Source organism: Arachis hypogaea, chromosome 15 (genome assembly GCF_003086295.3).
Source record: "Arachis hypogaea cultivar Tifrunner chromosome 15, arahy.Tifrunner.gnm2.J5K5, whole genome shotgun sequence".
NCBI lineage: Eukaryota > Viridiplantae > Streptophyta > Magnoliopsida > Fabales > Fabaceae > Arachis > Arachis hypogaea.
The window spans coordinates 113,229,205-113,246,526 of NC_092050.1; the positions used below are offsets into that span (position 1 = coordinate 113,229,205).

At 38.4% G+C, this 17,322-nt stretch overlaps 1 non-coding gene across 1 annotated transcript; it reads right to left on the reverse strand.

Moving 5' to 3' along the window:
• Window positions 1–6,043: 6,043 nt before the first annotated feature.
• On the reverse strand, window positions 6,044–6,150 carry LOC112753178 (small nucleolar RNA R71). The gene has a single exon (XR_003177573.1). It is a non-coding gene; the product is annotated as a small nucleolar RNA R71 (small nucleolar RNA).
• Window positions 6,151–17,322: the final 11,172 nt, after the last annotated feature.

The window sequence follows — 17,322 nt, forward strand, 5'->3', positions numbered from 1 at the left end:
GGAGAACGTGAAAATCAAATTTTTACTGTGTGACGGTGCTGATCATATTTTTCATAGAGGGGAATGGTATGAATATTTTTACATATATAGATGTTTATTTGTTGAGTTGGGTATTAGGTTTTCATTTACCATTTTTCATCACGATGTATTGATGCAGTTGAAGAGTGAGCCATTGTAATTACACCTAAATTCCTGGGCCTTTGTTAGGAGTTTTGAAATTCTAATGGAATTGTTAGAGATAGATTCCTCTCTAGAAGTGTTTTTTGTGTTATTCCAAGCTAAAGGTGTGAGGAAAGGTCGTTGGTTGAACTTGGTGAGTATTCCTAATCGGGCCATTTTTAGTTTGTATAAATTGTCCTTTAAGAGGTTTAAGCCAATGTTTGTCAAGGTGAGATCGGCTGAGGAGGAGTTCTCGTTTTATGTAGATGAGTTTTGGTTGGAAAGATTTTCGTTATTTTGGCATGCATTTCCCTGGCAGATATTAGGAATGGATTGAGTTTGTTAGCTATAGTGGAGTTGTTAGAATGGGAGGCTGATAGATAGGTTGTGGTTAATTATCGAGGTAAAAATGTAGAATCTTGCTTATTGTTATTATAGTCTTTGAATATGGTAATGATTTGTGTGTGATATGCTTGTTTGCAGGTGAGGAAGCGCCGAAAGTGACTACGAGCAACCTCCGTGCTTTCTTCAAGACAAAAAATGTTGAGAAGGAGGATTCAGCAAGCAATGTAAAGGTTGAAGGAGGGGCCGGGGTGAACTAGCCTTCTTCGGTGATGTTGGAATAGGTCGGCATATGCAGGTAAGTAGTTCTGGTTCTTTATTTTGATTAAGTTATTAAATGTTCCTTGGATTGATGGGTTGTGTGTATATAGGTGATTGGTGCTCGACTGATGTGTATGGGTCGTACCCAGGAGCTGAAGTATTTGAAGGACTCTTTTGATAAAACTAGTGTGGAGCAACTTATGAAGGAGAACATAGAGACAGGAAAAAAATTGCAAGATGCTGTAGAAGAAAAAAAGATGTTGCATGACAAGGTAATACAGTTGAAGAAGAAAGAGGTTGACCTAAATAAGGAGAAATCGGAGTTAGAGACAAGGGTTATGGAGTTGTCTGCGGAGAAGAAAAGCTTGGAGACAGAGAAAGAGAAGTATGGCTTCAAGATGTTTGCTGTGGGGTTTGATAGAGTGTCTGAACACGCCAAATTTATTGCTCCAACCGTGAATTTTGCTATGATGGATCCCTGGAAGGTCATGATGGGTGGGCATTTGGTGGATGATAATGCTGACCAAGAAGGGGAAGATGAAAATGTAGATGCGGCCTGATATGGAGTTTTGATATATTTTGAATTGTATTTTGAACAGATTATGATTTGCTAGTATTAGTTTGGTAGCTTTGATATGATTGTGGTTATTATTTGAATGATGTTAATTTTGTTTTGTATGTACATGGTTTGGTGATTTGGGTTATGGCTATGTATGCTATTTGTTTTGAAGTTGGTATTTTGTTTGATAAATTTTGATAATGTGTAGGAAAGAATAGTTCCTGTGTGGTTGTGAATTTGTTGTATGTTTTGCAGTTTTGGAAGAAATAACTCGAAAGGTGCATATCCTTGTTAATTGGTTCAAGAAAGAATCGATAGAGATTAGTAGTCAATGATTGCAAAAAATAGAGTTATATTGATGATAAGTTGCATAGTTGAAAGGTGGGGGAGGTGTGCCTCATTAAAACCTCTCCAGAAAAATCCAACTTAGGGATAAAATTTGGTAGTAGGAAAAAGAGTACATCCCCTTGTCCCGGCATATAGATCTAGCTATAACGTAATTTTAAAGATGAAAAATTCCATGTACTAGGGAGATCATTGCCTTGTAAAGTTTGTAGTTTGTATGCTCCATGTCCAATGACCTTCGATATTCAGAAAGGGTCTTCCCAATTGACACTTAGTTTCCCATGACCTTGTGGTTTTCGTGCCTTTTTTGTTTTCCTGAGGATGAGGTCTCCTTCACAGAATGAGCTTGGCTTAATTCTCTTGTTGTACTTCTGAGTTATAGCAAGTTGAGTTTCAAATTTTTGTATTAGTGTATTGTCTCAGATTTCTTCCACTAAGTCCAGCTCGGTTGCTCCTAGCTTGGCATTTGCATTGTCGGTTATATTTTGTGTTTGGCTAGATTGATGTGATACTTCAACCGGAATCATGACATCACAACCATATACTAGAGTGAAAGCAGTCTTTTTGGTTGATGATTGTTCTATTATATTGTAACTCCATAGGATTTTTGGAATGAGCTCGAACTATCGTCCTTGATGAGTGGTTTTTTTATACGCTTTTTGACATCACTTTCATATGGTTTTTAGTAGTTTTTATTTAGTTTTTGTTAAGTTTTATAGGTTTTAGTGTTAAATTCACATTTTTGGTTGAGTTTTTATGTTTTTTGGACAATTTTAGGTATTTTCTGGCTGAAATTGAGGAGTTGCAGTAGAAGTCTGATACAGAGACAGAGAAAGCACTACAGATGTTGTCTAGAGCTGACCTACTTGCATTCAAAAGAGCTTTTTTGGAGTTACAGAAGTCCAAATGGAGCGCTCTTAACGACTATGGAAAGCTGACTTCTATAGCTTTCCAGCAATATATAATAGTTCATACTTTGCTTCATATTAGAAGGCCCAAAACTGACGTCCAACCCTAGCTTCCTGCTTCCTTCCAGGCATCCAGCGCCCAAAGAGCAGATACCAATGTACAAACGCCCAAAGAGGTCCCCCTAGCTGGCATTCCACGCCCAAGAGACCTCATATCACGTGGATCTCATCAAGGCTCAGTCCAAGCACTCACCAAGTGGGCCCCAGAAGTGGATTTTAGCACTAAATAGACTATTTTACCCTTACTAGTCATTTGTTTAGTATTTAAGGGATTTATTTTATGTAATTTAGAGCTTTTGGTTTAGCTTTTGGATTATATTTTCTGTTTTCATAAATGTTTTCACTTCAGCATGAGTTTCTAAACCTCCTAGGTTGAGGGGAGGAGCCCTGCTGAGTTCTATAAATTAATAAAAATATTACTATTTCTTCTCCGATCTGTGTTTGATCTGTTTCTAAGATGCATATCAGATCTTCATCGTGGTGAATATGATGATCTGACAAATTAGCTCTGTTCATCACATGAAGACGAACGTGCCTGACAAACACCCGCGTCTACTTGGTTCGGGTGAATACGTGACTGGAAAGCACGAGCCAACAGCTATGTTTATACATCTCTCAGACGGTTAATCCATGACTTCGTTGCGAACTTCTCGAGACACCAGTTCAGCCGATTTCTGGGGAGATTAGGGTCTCCGTGGTATATGGTAGAATCCAAAGAAGCAGCATTCTCTTATCCGGAAGATTCGACCTTGTCTGTGGCGTTTTGAGTAGGATCGCCAAGAGAATGACTTGCTAGTGCTTCACCCTTCGTCAGATTGGATGACCACGGCCAATGGCGTTCAATCTGTAGCAGAGGAGATCAATGACCACGGCCCATGGCATTGATCACATACAGCCTGCCATAGAAGAAGATCATTCACAAACAGAGAAGATAGTAGTACCAAAGTTAATTCAGAAAGACAAAGCAACTCCAATCCTTCAACATATACCTATTGCTGAATCCAAAAGTCCTAATACAATTCCATATCCAACAACTGTCTGATCTGCCTGACTAAGACCTGCAAGATAACCATAGCTTGCTTCAAACCATAATCCTTGTGGGATCAACCCTGACTCGCTCAGGTATTACTTGGACGACCCAGTGCACTTGCTGGTACAACAGTACGAAGGTGTGGGATTTCTTGCTACCAAGTTTTTGGCACCGTTGCCGGGAATTGTTGAGTTTGGACAAACTGACGGATTGTCTTGCTCCCTAGATCAGGTAATTTATTTTATTTTAATTGAGTCTTTTATTTTTGTTTTCTTCTTCTCTAATTTTTGAACATCATTAAAAACCTTTTCAAAAATATTTTTTTCTTTTCTTTGTTCAACTTATGTTCTCGTTGAGTCTTTGATTTTTGCAAGAGTATAACTTTGATTTGAGTCTTTTATTTTTATTTTCTTTTCTTCAAATTTTCGAAAAAATAGAAAAAAGTTTTTCAAAATTATTTTTATTTTCTTTGTTTAATCTTTGTTCTTTGTTTGAGTCTTGTGTTCGTGTTGAGTCTTTTATTTTTATTTTTTCTTTTCCATTTTTTCAAAAATTTTAAAAAGCTTTTCAAAAATTTGTATTTTCTTTGCTTAATTTGTGCTCAATTGGTTAGAGCGTTGTGCTTATGTTTTTGGTAAAATTTCGTGTTCCTTCAGTCTTTCTTTCTAAAAATTTTCAAAAATAATTTTTCCTTAGTTTAATCTTATGTCAAGTCTTTAAGTTTGGTATCTTCTTATTATTTTTCTTTTGTTTTTCGAAAATTTCTTGTTGGCTTTCTAAAAATTTTAAGTTTGGTGTTCTTGTTATGTTCTTGTGTTCTTTGAGTCTTTAAGTTTTGTTCTTTGTGTTCTTGTGAGTCTTCAAAATGTTCTTGAGTCTTGTATGTGTTTTTATCTTAAAATTTTTAAGTTTGGTGTCCCCTTGTTTTTCCTTCCAAATTTTCGAAAATAAAGGGGTGCTAGTCTGCTAGATCTAAAAATTTTAAGTCTTGTGTCTTTTTTTTTTGTGTTTTTCTCTTTCATCAATAAATTAAAAAAATAAAAAATATCTTTTCTATCTTATCTTTCACTTAATTTTCGAAAATAACAATAAAAATTCAGATTTTGATTTTAAATTTTTATCTTATCATATCTTAGTTGTCAAGTTTTCAAAAATCAAATCTTTTTTAAAAAAAATAAAAATCATATCTTTTTCAAAATCATTTCTTATCTTTTTCAAAATTTAAAAATCTTATCTTATCTTTTTCAAATTTCAAATTTTAAAATCATATCTTTTTCAAAATCAAATTTCAAAGTCTTATCTTTTTCTAATTTTAAATTTTAATTTCAAATCTTTTCTTATCTTATCTTCTATTTTGTTTTAAATTAAAATCTTTTCTTAATTAATATCTTATCTTCTCTCTCTTCTTTTTCAAAACCACTTAACTAACTCTCTCTTCTTAATTTTTGAACATCATATCTTCCTCTTCTCTCTCATCTATTTTCGAAAATTTAACATTTAAATTTTAAAATTTTTTTTAAACTTTTAACCATAATTTTTGAAAAATAATTAATTAAATAAATAAAATAAAAATAAAAATATTTTAACTCTTATTTACTCTTTCTATTTATACTACTCTTCTTCTCACATCTATATTATTCAATTCTACCCCCCTCTCTATTCTTTCTTCTCAACTTTCATCCTCTCTTATTTACTCTTATATACTATTTCCAAAGTATTTTTCTTCTACTTCTTTTCTTTCTTCTTCTTCTTCTTTCTTCACTTCTGACTTTAAGGAGGAGCTTCTTGCCAATTGGCACAAAGAGCTTTCTTCTTTTCCATCTTTCTTTTTCTTTTCTTCTTGTTTATGACCAGGAACAGGGATAAAGAACCCCTCTTAACTCCTGATCTTGAACCTGAGAAGACTTTAAGGAGGCATTTACAACAAGCTAAAGCACAACACTCCGGAAGAGACCTTTCAGAAAGTTTTGAACAAGAATTAGAGGACATGGCCGAACCTCAAGAGGAGCCTAGAAAGGCCCTTGGTGACATCACCATGCCTACCTCTGACTTTTATGGCAGAAGCATTGTTGTACTTGCTATTGGAGCTAACAATTTTGAGCTTAAGCCTTAGTTAGTCTCTCTTCTACAGCAGAACTACAAATTTCATGGACTTTCAATGGAAGATCCACATCAGTTCTTAGCAAAATTCTTACAGATCTGTGATACTGTAAAGACTAATGGAGTAATCCTAAAGTCTACAAGTTGATGCTCTTTCCATTTGCTTTAAGAGACAGAGCAAAGCTATGGTTGGATGCCCAACCTAGAGAGAGTCTTGACTCTTGGAAAAAGTTTGTTAATGCTTTTTTTGCTAAATTCTTTTCTCCTCAAAGGATGAGCAAAATTAGAGTGGAAGTTTAAACCTTCAGACAAAGAGAAGGTGAATCCCTCTATGAAGCTTGGGAAAGATACAAGCAACTGATCAGGAGATGTCCTCCTGATACGCTCTCAGAGTGGTCCATCATAGAAGTGTTGTATGATGGCTTGTCCGAGATATCCAAGATTTCATTGGATAACTCTGCAGGTGGATCCCTCCACTTAAAGAAAACACCTGCAGAAGCAAGAGAACTCATTAAAATGGTTGCTAACAACCAGTTCATGTATACTTTTATAAGAAATCCTGTAAACCATGAAATCTCTTAGAAGAAAGGAGTTCATGAAGTTGAGACTCTGAATGCCATCTTGGCTCAGAATAAGATCTTGACCCAACAGGTCAACATGATCTCTCAATATCTGACTGGGATGCAAGCTGCATCTGGCAGTAATCAGGAAGCTTCTCTTGAAGAAGAAGTTTATGATCTTGATCAAACCACCATGGAGGAGGTGAATTGCATGGGAGAGCCCTATAGAAACACTTACAACCCTTCATGGAGGAATCATCCTAACTTCTCATGGATGGATCAACAGAAACCTCAGCAAGGTTTCAATAATAATCAAGGTGGAAGGAGCCAGAATAGGTTCGATAACAGACCACCATTCTCATCTTCTTAAGGGAATATGGAAACCTCAAAGCAGAGACTCTCTAACTTAGCCATTCTGGTTTCTAGCCTCACTAAGACCACCCACAGTTTTATTAATGAAACAAGGTCCTCCATTAGAAATTTGGAGGTATAGGTTGGTCAACTGAGTAAGAGGATCCCTGAGACTCCTCCAGACACCCTTCCCAGTAATACTGAGGTTAATCCTAGACAAAAGTACAAGGCCATAACCATGGAGGAAGAGGCCGAAACTGAGAAGATTGGGGTGGCGTTGAACGCCAGTGAAGAAGCCCTCACTGGGCATTCAACGCCCGCAATGGCAGCAAGCCTGGCGTTAAACGCCAATGAGGAAGCCCTCACTGGGCGTTTAACGCCCATCCTGGCAGAAAAGCTGGCGTCGAACGCCAACCAGAGAGCACTGGCTGGGCGTTCAACGCCCAAATAGGAAGGCTTTCTGGCGCTGAACGCCAGCAAGGAACGCCTCAGTGGGTGTTCGACGCCCAACCAGGCAGCCATTCTGGCGCTGAACGCCAGTGAAAAACCCCTTACTAGGCGTTCAACGCCCTGCGGGGGGTTCAACGCCCAGAATACTAGAGGGACTGGCGTTTAATGCCAGTTAGGGTGGACAGCAAGGGCGTTCAACGCCCAATAAGCTAACAGAGCTGGCGTTGAACGCCAGCCAAAGCACACCCTCTAAGTGCTTAAATCCCACTCAAGAACCCTCTAGCCCAGAACCAAAGAAAATCATAAAGACTATTGAGGTTCCTTTGAATGCACTTCTGCAGTGCATGAGTTCTGATGACTACTCATCCTCAAGTAAGGAGGAAGACACTAGGGAAGAGCAAGTTGCTTGTTTCCTAGGAGCTCTAATGAAGCTAAATACCAAGTTATTTGGTACAAAGCATCTGGAGGAAGAACCTCCACTGCTTACTAAAGAACTCCATGCTTTGGTTCAGCAAGAGCTACCTCAGAAGCTTCCAGATCTTGGACGCTTTCTGATTCCTTGCACCATAGGCACTATGATCTTTGAAAAGGCTCTGTGTGACCTAGGGTCAAGCATCAACCTCATGCCACTCTCTGTAATGGAGAAGTTGGGAATCCTTGAGGTACAACCTGCACACATCTCACTAGAGATGGCAGATAAGCCCATGAAGAAGCCATACGACTTAGTAGAGGATGTCTTGGTTAAGGTTGAAAACCACTACATTCCTGCAAACTTCATTGTCTTAGACATTGGAGAGGGTGAGGATGACTGTGTCATCCTTGGAAGACCCTTCTTAGCTACTGCAAAAGCCTTGATTAATGTAGCTAAGGGAGAAATGGTTTTTCAATTAGGAGAGGACTACATCTTATTCAATATGTCCAATCCTAATTTTCCCTCTGATAAGAAAGAGATAACTGTGCAACACCGAGTGTGCCAACCCTCTCTTTCTGTGCAGAGCTTTACAGAGCCCTCAGACATCAATTCTAAGTTTGGTGTTGGGCAGCCCTCAACAAGCTCTAAGCACAAAGGTACTAAAAAGAAAGTACCTAAAGGCTGGAGGGACAAGAGAGTCCCAACTGAAGGCCTCTCACCTGGCATGAGAGTTGTCTTCACTAAGAATCCACTCCTACCACATACAGTAAGTTGTGTCCTCTCTCTAGAGCATGTAGAGCTCATTCATGAGAGGATAGTAAGAAAATTCACTGTAAGGGGTAAAAATCTGAGCCCATACTCTCCTCCATAAGGAGCCTAAAGGTCAAGCTGGTGACTTTAAAAGAGCGCTTGTTGGGAGGCAACCCAACTTTACTTAACTGCATTTATTTTTTTCATTTATCTTTCAGTTGTTAGAGTCATGATCATGTGCATCAGTCAAGAGACAGAATTTACAACAGCGAAAACAGAGCACTCTGGATGGAGTGTCAAAGTTGAACGCCAGCCAAGGAGCAGCCCCTGGGCGTTCAAACGCCAGTACAAGAAAGCAAAGAATCTGGAATTCCCTAGCAGAACATGTGGGTCTCACAGCATCTCTCACCTACACCACCTACCCCACTTACTTTCACACTTCCCCAAACACACTTCCCTATAACCCCAGCCTAATCGCATCCATCCCACTTCCCCACAATCATCATAACTCCCACCTACCCCCACCCACTTCAAAATTAAATTTCCCACCCAAAACCCACCTTATGGCTGAAACCTACCCCTACCTACTCCTATAAATACCCCTCTCCATCACCCTTCATACACACACCTCTCATACACTAATACACCCACAAGGCCGAGCCCTCTCTCTCCCTCTCCCTCATTCTATTTTCTTCTTCTTCTACTCCATTCTTTTCTTATACTTAAGTTTGCTCGAGGACGAGTAAAGTTTTAAGTTTGGTGTTGGAAAAGCATAGCTTTTTTTCTTTCCATTACCATTCATGGCACCCAAGGTTGGAGACTCCTCTAAGAAGAGGAAAGGAAAGGCAGTAGCCAATCCCTCTGAATCTTGGGAGATAGAGAGATTCATCACCAAAGCTCATCAAGACCACTTCTATGAAGTAGTGGCTGAGAAGAAAGTGATCCTTGAGGTCCCTTTCATGCTCAAGAAGAATGAGTATCCGGAAGTCCAAAGGGAGATTCGAAGAAGAGGTTGGAAAATCCTAACCAATCCCATTCAAGATGTTGAGATTCTCATGGTGCAAGAGTTCTATGCTAATGCATGGGTTACCAAAACCATGACACTAGTGTGAACCCAAATCCAAGGAATTGGATCACCATGGTCCGAGGAAGAATCTTAGATTTCAGCCCGGAAAGTGTAAGGTTGGCATTCAATTGTCCTTATTGCAAGGAGATCCTCACCCTTACACTAGGAGAGTCAACCATGATCAGACATTGGATCAAGTGCTCTCAGATATCTGTGTAGAAGGTGCACAGTGGAAAAGGAATTCCCAAGGCAAGCGCATTCAGCTAAGAAGGGTTGACCTTAAGCCCATAGCTAGAGGATGGTTGGGGTTCATCCAAAGATCCATCATCCTTACTAGCAATCGGTCAGAAGTGACTGTTGACAGAGCTATCATGATTTACTACATCATGATTGGAACTGAGGTGGAAGTTCATGAGGTAATTCCTCAAGAACTATACAAGGTAGCTGAGAAGCCTCACACCAATGCCAGGTTAGCATTCTCACACTTCATCTGTCACCTATGCAATTCAGCAGGAATTGTCATAAATGGAGATGTCTCTATTGGGGAGGATAAGCCCATCACTAAGAAGCGAATGGAGCAAACTAGAGAGCATGCACAAGAGCCTGTGCACCCGCCTCAGTATGAGATCCTGAGATGCCTAAAGGGATGTATTTTCCTCCCCAAAGCTATTGGGATCAATGGCAAACTTCTCTTGGAGAATTGAGCACTAACATGGAGCAATTGAGGATGGAGCATCAAGGACATGCTACCACCCTCAATGAAATCAGAGAAGACCAAAGAGCCATAAGGGAAGACCAAAGGGCTATGAGGGAAAAGCAACAAAGGAAAAGGGATGACATAGAAGAGATCAAGCAGCACATTAGATCCTCATAGAGGAGCACTAGGCGCCACCATTAAAGGTGGATTCGTTCTCTTTACTCCATTTTCCTGTTATTTTTCTATTTTCTATCTGTTTATCTATTTGTTTTCTTGTCCTAGTTGCATGATTATTTGCATTAATGTCTTAAATTTAAAAAATGTTCCATATATCTCTCACCTTGCTTAAAAGAAAAAAAAATTTATTAAAAAGAATTGAGAGATGCATGAATTTTAAGTTTAAAATAAGATAAGTTCAATTAGTTTGATGTGGTGTCATCTGCTTTTGTTTTCTGAATGTATGATTAAACAGTGCATATTTGAAGTTGTGATTTTAGAATGTTGGCTCTTGAAAGAATAAGGAAAATGAAAAAATATTATTGATAATCTGAAAAATCTAAAAATTGATTCTTGAAGCAAGAAAAAGTAGCAAAAAGCAAAAGAAAAAGCATGTTGCAAAAGAAAAAAATATATATGCATGCAAGAAAGAAAAAAATGGTGAAAAAAAAAGAAAAATAAAAAATAAAAAATAAAAAGTAGAAAAATCTATTACTGCCCAAAAATGCAGGAAAAGGAGGGCAGATTGAAAAAGTCAGTAACCCTTTAAACCAAAAGGCAAGGGTAAAAGGGCCCAAGACTTTGAGCATCAGTGAATAGGAGGGCCCAAATGAATAAAATCCTGGCCTAAGTGGCTACACCAAGCTGTCCCTAACCATGTGCTTGTGGAGTGAAGGTGTCAAGTGAAAAGCTTGAGACTGAGCGGTTAAAGTCGTGGTCCAAAGCAAAAAGAGTGTGCTTAAGAACTCTGGACACCTCTATCTGGGGACTTTAGCAAAACTAAGTCACAATCTGAAAAGGTTCACCCAGTTAAAGTGTCTATGGCATTATTGTATCCGGTGGTAATATTGGAAAACAAGGTGCTTAGGGTCACGGCCAAGACTCTAAAAGCTGTGTTCAAGAATCAAAATAAGCTTAACTAGGAGAGTCAATAATATCATCTGGATTCTAAGTTCCTAAAGATGCCAACATCTCTGAGTTTCAATGGATAGTGAGATGCCAAAACTATTCAGAAGCAAAAAGCTACTAAGACCCGCTCATCTGATGGTAACTAGGCTTCATTTGAAACTTAGAAATTTATTGTATCTTAATTTTCTTTTTTATCCCACTGTGTTTTTAGTTGCTTGGGGACAAGCAACGGGTTAAGTTTGGTGTTGTGATGAGCAGATATTTTATACGTTTTTTGATATCACTTTGATATAGTTTTTAGTAGTTTTTATTTAGTTTTTGTTAAGTTTTTATAGGTTTTAGTGTTAAATTCACATTTTTGGATTCTACTATGATTTTTTGTGTTTTTGGACAATTTTAGGTATTTTCTGGCTAAAATTGAGGAGCTAGAGCAGAAGTCTGATTCAAAGACAGAGAAAGCACTGCAGATGCGGTCAAGAGCTGACTTGCTTGCATTCGGAAGAGCTTTTCTGGAGCTACAGAAGTATAAATGGAACGCTCTCAATGGCTATGAAAATCTGACTTTCAGAGCTTTTCAACAATATATAATAGTCCATACTTTGCTTCAGATTAGAAGGCCCAAAACTGGCGTCCAACGCCAGCTTCCTGCCCCCTTCCAGGCATCCAGTGCCCAAAGAGCAGAGACCAATGTATAAACGTCTAAAGAGGACCCCCTAGCTGGCGTTCCATGCCCAAGAGACCTCATAGCACATGGATCAAGCTCAGCCCAAACACTCACCAAGTGGGCTCCAGAAGTGGATTTTAGCACTAAATAGACTATTTTACCCTTACTAGTCATTTGTTTAGTATTTAAGGGATTTATTTTATGTAATTTAGAGCTTTTGGATTAGCTTTTGGATCATATTTTTAATTTTTATCATTGTTTTCACTTCGGCGTGAGTTTCTAAACCTCCTAGGTTGAGGGGAGGAGCCCTGCTGAGTCCTATGAATTAATAAAAGTGTTACTATTTCTTCTCCGATCCGTGTTTGATCTGTTTCTAAGATGTATATCCGATCGTCATCATGGTGAATAGGATGATCTGACAAATTAGCTTTGTTCATCACATTAAGATGAACATGCCTGACAAACACCCGTGTCTACTTGGGTTCGTGTTAATACGTGACTGGAAAGCACGAGCCAACAGCTATGTTTATACATCTCTCAGACGGTTAATCTATGTCTTCGTTGGGGACTTCTCGAGACACCAGTTTAGCCAATTTCGGGGAGAGTAGGGTCTCTGTGATATAGGCTAGAATCCAAAGAAGCAACTTTCTCTGATCCGGAAGATTCGACCTTGTCTGTGGCGTTTTGAGTAGGATCGCCAGGAGAATGACTTGCTAGCGCTTCACGCTTTATCAGATTGGATGACCACGGCCAATGGCGTTCAATCTGTAGCAGAGGAGATCAATAACCACGGCCCATGGCGTTGATCACATACAGCCTGCCATAGAAGAAGATTATTCACAAGCAGGGAAGATAGTAGTACCAGAGTTAATTCAGAAAGACAAAGCAACTCAAATCCTTCAACATATCCCTATTGCTGAATCCAAAAGTCCTAATACAATTCCATATCCAATAACTTTCTGATCTACCTGACTAAGACCTGCAAGATAACCATAGCTTGCTTTAAACCACAATCCTCGTGGGATCAACTCTCACTCGCTCAGGTATTACTTGGACGATCCAGTACACTTGCTGGTATAACAGTACGAAGGTGTGAGATTTTGTGCTACCAGTCCCTTAGAATCGTCCTATTTTTTTCGAAGTGTCTGCAATATGACTTTATTAGTAGCATCAACTAGGCCATTAGTTTGAGGGTGCTCTACAGTTGAAAATTAGTGAATGATTTTAAAGTTTTGTAAAAAATTGTGAATATTTGGTCTATGAATTGTCTGCTGTTATCAGTTATAATGGAGTGAGGTATACCAAATCTATATATTATGTTTTTCTATACAAAAGATATCATTTTTTTAAATTAATTTTTGCCAAAGGTATAGCCTCTATCCATTTTATAAAATAATCTATAGCAACAATTAAGAATTTAACTCTGACCTGATGCTTGTGGGAAAGGTCTGAGGATATCTAGCCCCCACTTACTAAAGGGCCAACTTACCTGTGAAGTATGTAATTATTTGGCTGGGTTGTGAATGATTGGTGCATGACGCTGGTAGTGGTCGTAATGCTTGACTTTGTTCATGCAATCTTTTTGTAGTGTAGGCCAGTAGTATCTTACTCTTAGTATTTTAGATGCTAAGCTTCTACACGTTATGTGTGTGCCACATACCCCTTCATGGAATTCATCTATGACGAGCTTAGCATTGTCGTTGTTTAGGCACTTTAGCAGGGGTTGTGAAAATCCTCGTTTGTATAGCTCGGTTCTGATTATTGTGAAGAAGTGTGATAGCATTTTAAATTGTCTTTTGTCTTGGATATTCTCGGGTATCATTCCTGTTTGTAGATTGTATAAATGGTCTTCGCCAATCTTGTTCCTATGAAATACTAAAAACATTTGTTAATATGACACTGGGTTTATCCAATGTTAGTTGTGATAAGCTTGGCTGATGGATTAGGCTTCTAGTAGTTGCCAATTTTGATAAAATATCATCTCGGCATTTTTTCTCTTGAGGTATGTGGGATATTTCAAATTTTAAAAAACAAGAGATAAGATTGTTGACAATAGAATTGTATGTTTCTAATAGTACTTCTTACTTGAAAATTACCTGGTACTTGTTGCACAACCAGTAGGGAGTCACACTTGACATTGAGATGTGTTATTCCAAGGGTATGAGCTAATTTTAGACCAGTCATAAGTGCTTCAAATTCTATTTGGTTATTGTTGGCGTGGAAAGTGAATTGTAGATACTGTTCTATAGTCATTCCTTTGCCATTTTTGAGTAATATGCCAGCTTCAAAGCCCTGCATGTTTGAATCCCCATCAACGTATAACGTCCATATCTCGTCATATAGGGAAGGCTCATCGAGTGTGAGTTCTGCTATGAAATCATCCAGTGTTTGAGATTTGATGGCCCCTCGTACTTGGTATTGGATGTTGTACTCCGAGAGCTCTATAAACCATTTAATTAATATTCCAACTAGTTCAGGTCACGTTAGGATTTGTCTTAGGGGGTATTGTGTCTGTACTATGATAGTGTGGCTTTGAAAATAGTGTCTTAGACGTCTTGCTATCGTGACAAGAGCTAAGGCTAGTTTTCCTAGTTTTGATTATCATAATTCAGCATTCTGAATAGATTTGCTGACGAAGTATACTGGTTGTTGCTGCTTAGCTGCTTCTGTCACCAAAACAGAACTAATAGCATAATTGGTGATGAATAAATATAAGTAGAGATGTTTACCAAGCTCTGGTTTCTAAAGTATTAGTGGTGAAGATAAGATGGCCTTTAGCTTGGTGAACACCTGTTTGCATTCTTCTGACCATATGAATTCCTTTTGCTTTCTTAATGTTTTGAAAAAATGATATGAACAATGTGCGATCCGAGGTAAGAAATGTGACAGTGCTGCTAGATAGCCAATGAGTTGTTGGACTTCTTTGATGGATTTAGGGCTTCTCATTTCCAGTATGGCTTGACATTTTTCTGGATTGGCTTCTATACATTGGCAGGTTAACATGAAACCTAAAAATTTTTTGCCATGTACTCCGAAAGCATATTTTTCTGGGTTCAGCTTCATGTTAGTTTCAGTTGTTGGAATATCTCTTGTAGATTGTTTGCATGATTTCTTCCAGATGTAGTTTTTGCTATCATGTCGTGTACATATACCTCCATATTTTGTCTCATTTGGTTAGCAAAAATTTTTTCCATTCGCCTTTGGTAAGTTGCACCCGCATTTTTTATCCTAAATGGTATAACCTTATAATAAAAGTTACTATGGTCAGTAATAAAGACGGTCTTATCCTGGTCAGCTGAATACATAAGTATTTGGTTATAGCCAAAATAAGCATCTGTAAAACTTAAACATTGAAAATCAGATGGCTGTCAACTAATTTGTCAATATAAAGTAGAGGATATACATCCGTTGCACATGCCCTATTGAGGTCGGTGTAGACCACGCACATCCTTGACTTACCGTTGTGTTTTTTTTTTTTTACCCTGACCACATTTGCTAACCAGCTTTTGAATATGATTTCCTTTATGAATCCAGAATTGAGTAGTTTCTGGGTCTCTTCTAAGGATGCTTCCCTTTTGTCTGTGCCGAGGTGGCATTTCTTCTAGGCTATAGGTCAGATTGCTAGATGATTGCAAGTCTGTGGTAGATGATGTTTGGGTCAATGCATGGCATGTCTGTTGGGGTCTAGAAAAATAAATCGATATTTTGTTATAGTAGTGTGATGAGTTGTTATTTCTCTGATCCTTGCAATGCATCTCCGATATAGGTATGCTTCTCTTCATTATCTGCCATATTTATTTTTGTTAAGGTGTCTGTAGGCATAGGTCAGTCTTGCAGGTTTGTCCGAAGGTCTAGGTCTGCTAAAGCAGGTATCCTTTCCGAGGTATAAACTGCTAATATGTACTACTGGTCGGCTCATCTTGATAGATTTGTCTTAAGGATCGCGCTATAGCATTGTCTGGCCTCTTTCTAGTCAGCATGAATGGTGACAATTTTGTTATTCTGTGAAAAAAACTTAACACATAAATGTATAGTTGAGACAATAGCACCAAAAGCATTTAAAGAAGGTCTTCCTAGAATGATGTTATATGGGCTTATGCAATCCACAACCAAATATTAGATATCTAGAATTTTACAATTGGGGTAATTGCCTAGTGTTGTTTGTAACCATATATAACCTCGGATTGGATTGCGCCCACCTGAGAAACCTACCTGTTTTCCTATAGATGGTTGTAGGGCTTTATCACTTAGCTTCATTTTTGGCATGTGGAATAAAACAACACATCTGCACTACTACCTAGGTCCATAAGGACTTTTTCACCAATGGATCGCCGACTTGAAGTGATATAACTACATGGTCGTCTAGGTTTTTATCTACTGCTTTACAATCTGAAGAACTAAATGTGATCTCTGGGACGTTCACGTTGGAGGTAGAAGTCGGCTCATAGCCCCGACAACTGATATCATGGTCCTATAAGATCTCTTTCTAGCCGAGTTGCTACATCCTCCACCTGCGAAGCCACTAGAAATATAGTTAATAACTCTACAAGTTTGGATAGGGTTTTCGTCTACCTTTTTATCTTTGTCTCTGTGATTGTCAATGTATTTCTCTAGTAGTTTTGGCGAGCTAGCTTCTCGAGGATGTCCTTTTTTATAACACAGTCATCTGTAGTGTGTCTATATATTTTTATGAGAGGTGCAATATTTAGATTTGTCCATATATCGTTGGTCTTGGTATGTCCTTGCTTTGTTTGGTGGTTTGATCAATTTGGAATGTAGGATGTCTTTGATAACATCCTCTCTTTTGTATTGAAAGGGGTGTATGTATCAAATTTTGGTGTGAGTTTAAAAGGTTTTTGATCAATTTTAGGTCTTTCTGCTTTTTAAATTTGTCGGAGCTCTTCTATTTCGATTTGGCTTGTTGCCTTGTCTCCGAATTCAACTAATGTCTTTGCTTTTTGTCACAACTATAGTTTCTTGGAACTTCCCAAGGTGGAGTCCACTCTTTAGTGCATGTAAATGGACCTCTAGGTTGAGGTTAGGTATCTCCATGGTTGCCTTTGCAAACCTTGTCATGCAGTCTTTGAGGCTTTCATGTTGTCCATGTTTTATAGTGCTGAGATAGTTTGAGTCGTGTATGTAAATCTTTAAAGCAGCAAAGTTATTGACAAAGAGGTCGGCCAGCTTATCAAAACTTGATATGGAACCTACAGGCAAACCAGAACACCAAATCAAGGCAGCACCATCTAAAAAAGTGGGAAACGTGTGATAGAGTATTGGATTAGATGCTCCATTTATGAACATCCTTGTATAAAACTTGGTGACGTGTATGTTGGGATCGCCAATTCCTTCATAAGGTTTCAGTGTTGTTGGTAGGGTAAAATTTTTGGGCATCTAAAAGTCCATAATGTCTTTTGAAAATAGATTGGTTCTTTTTACTATGCGCTTTATGGTGGTCGTCACTATGGGCTTGGCTTCCGACG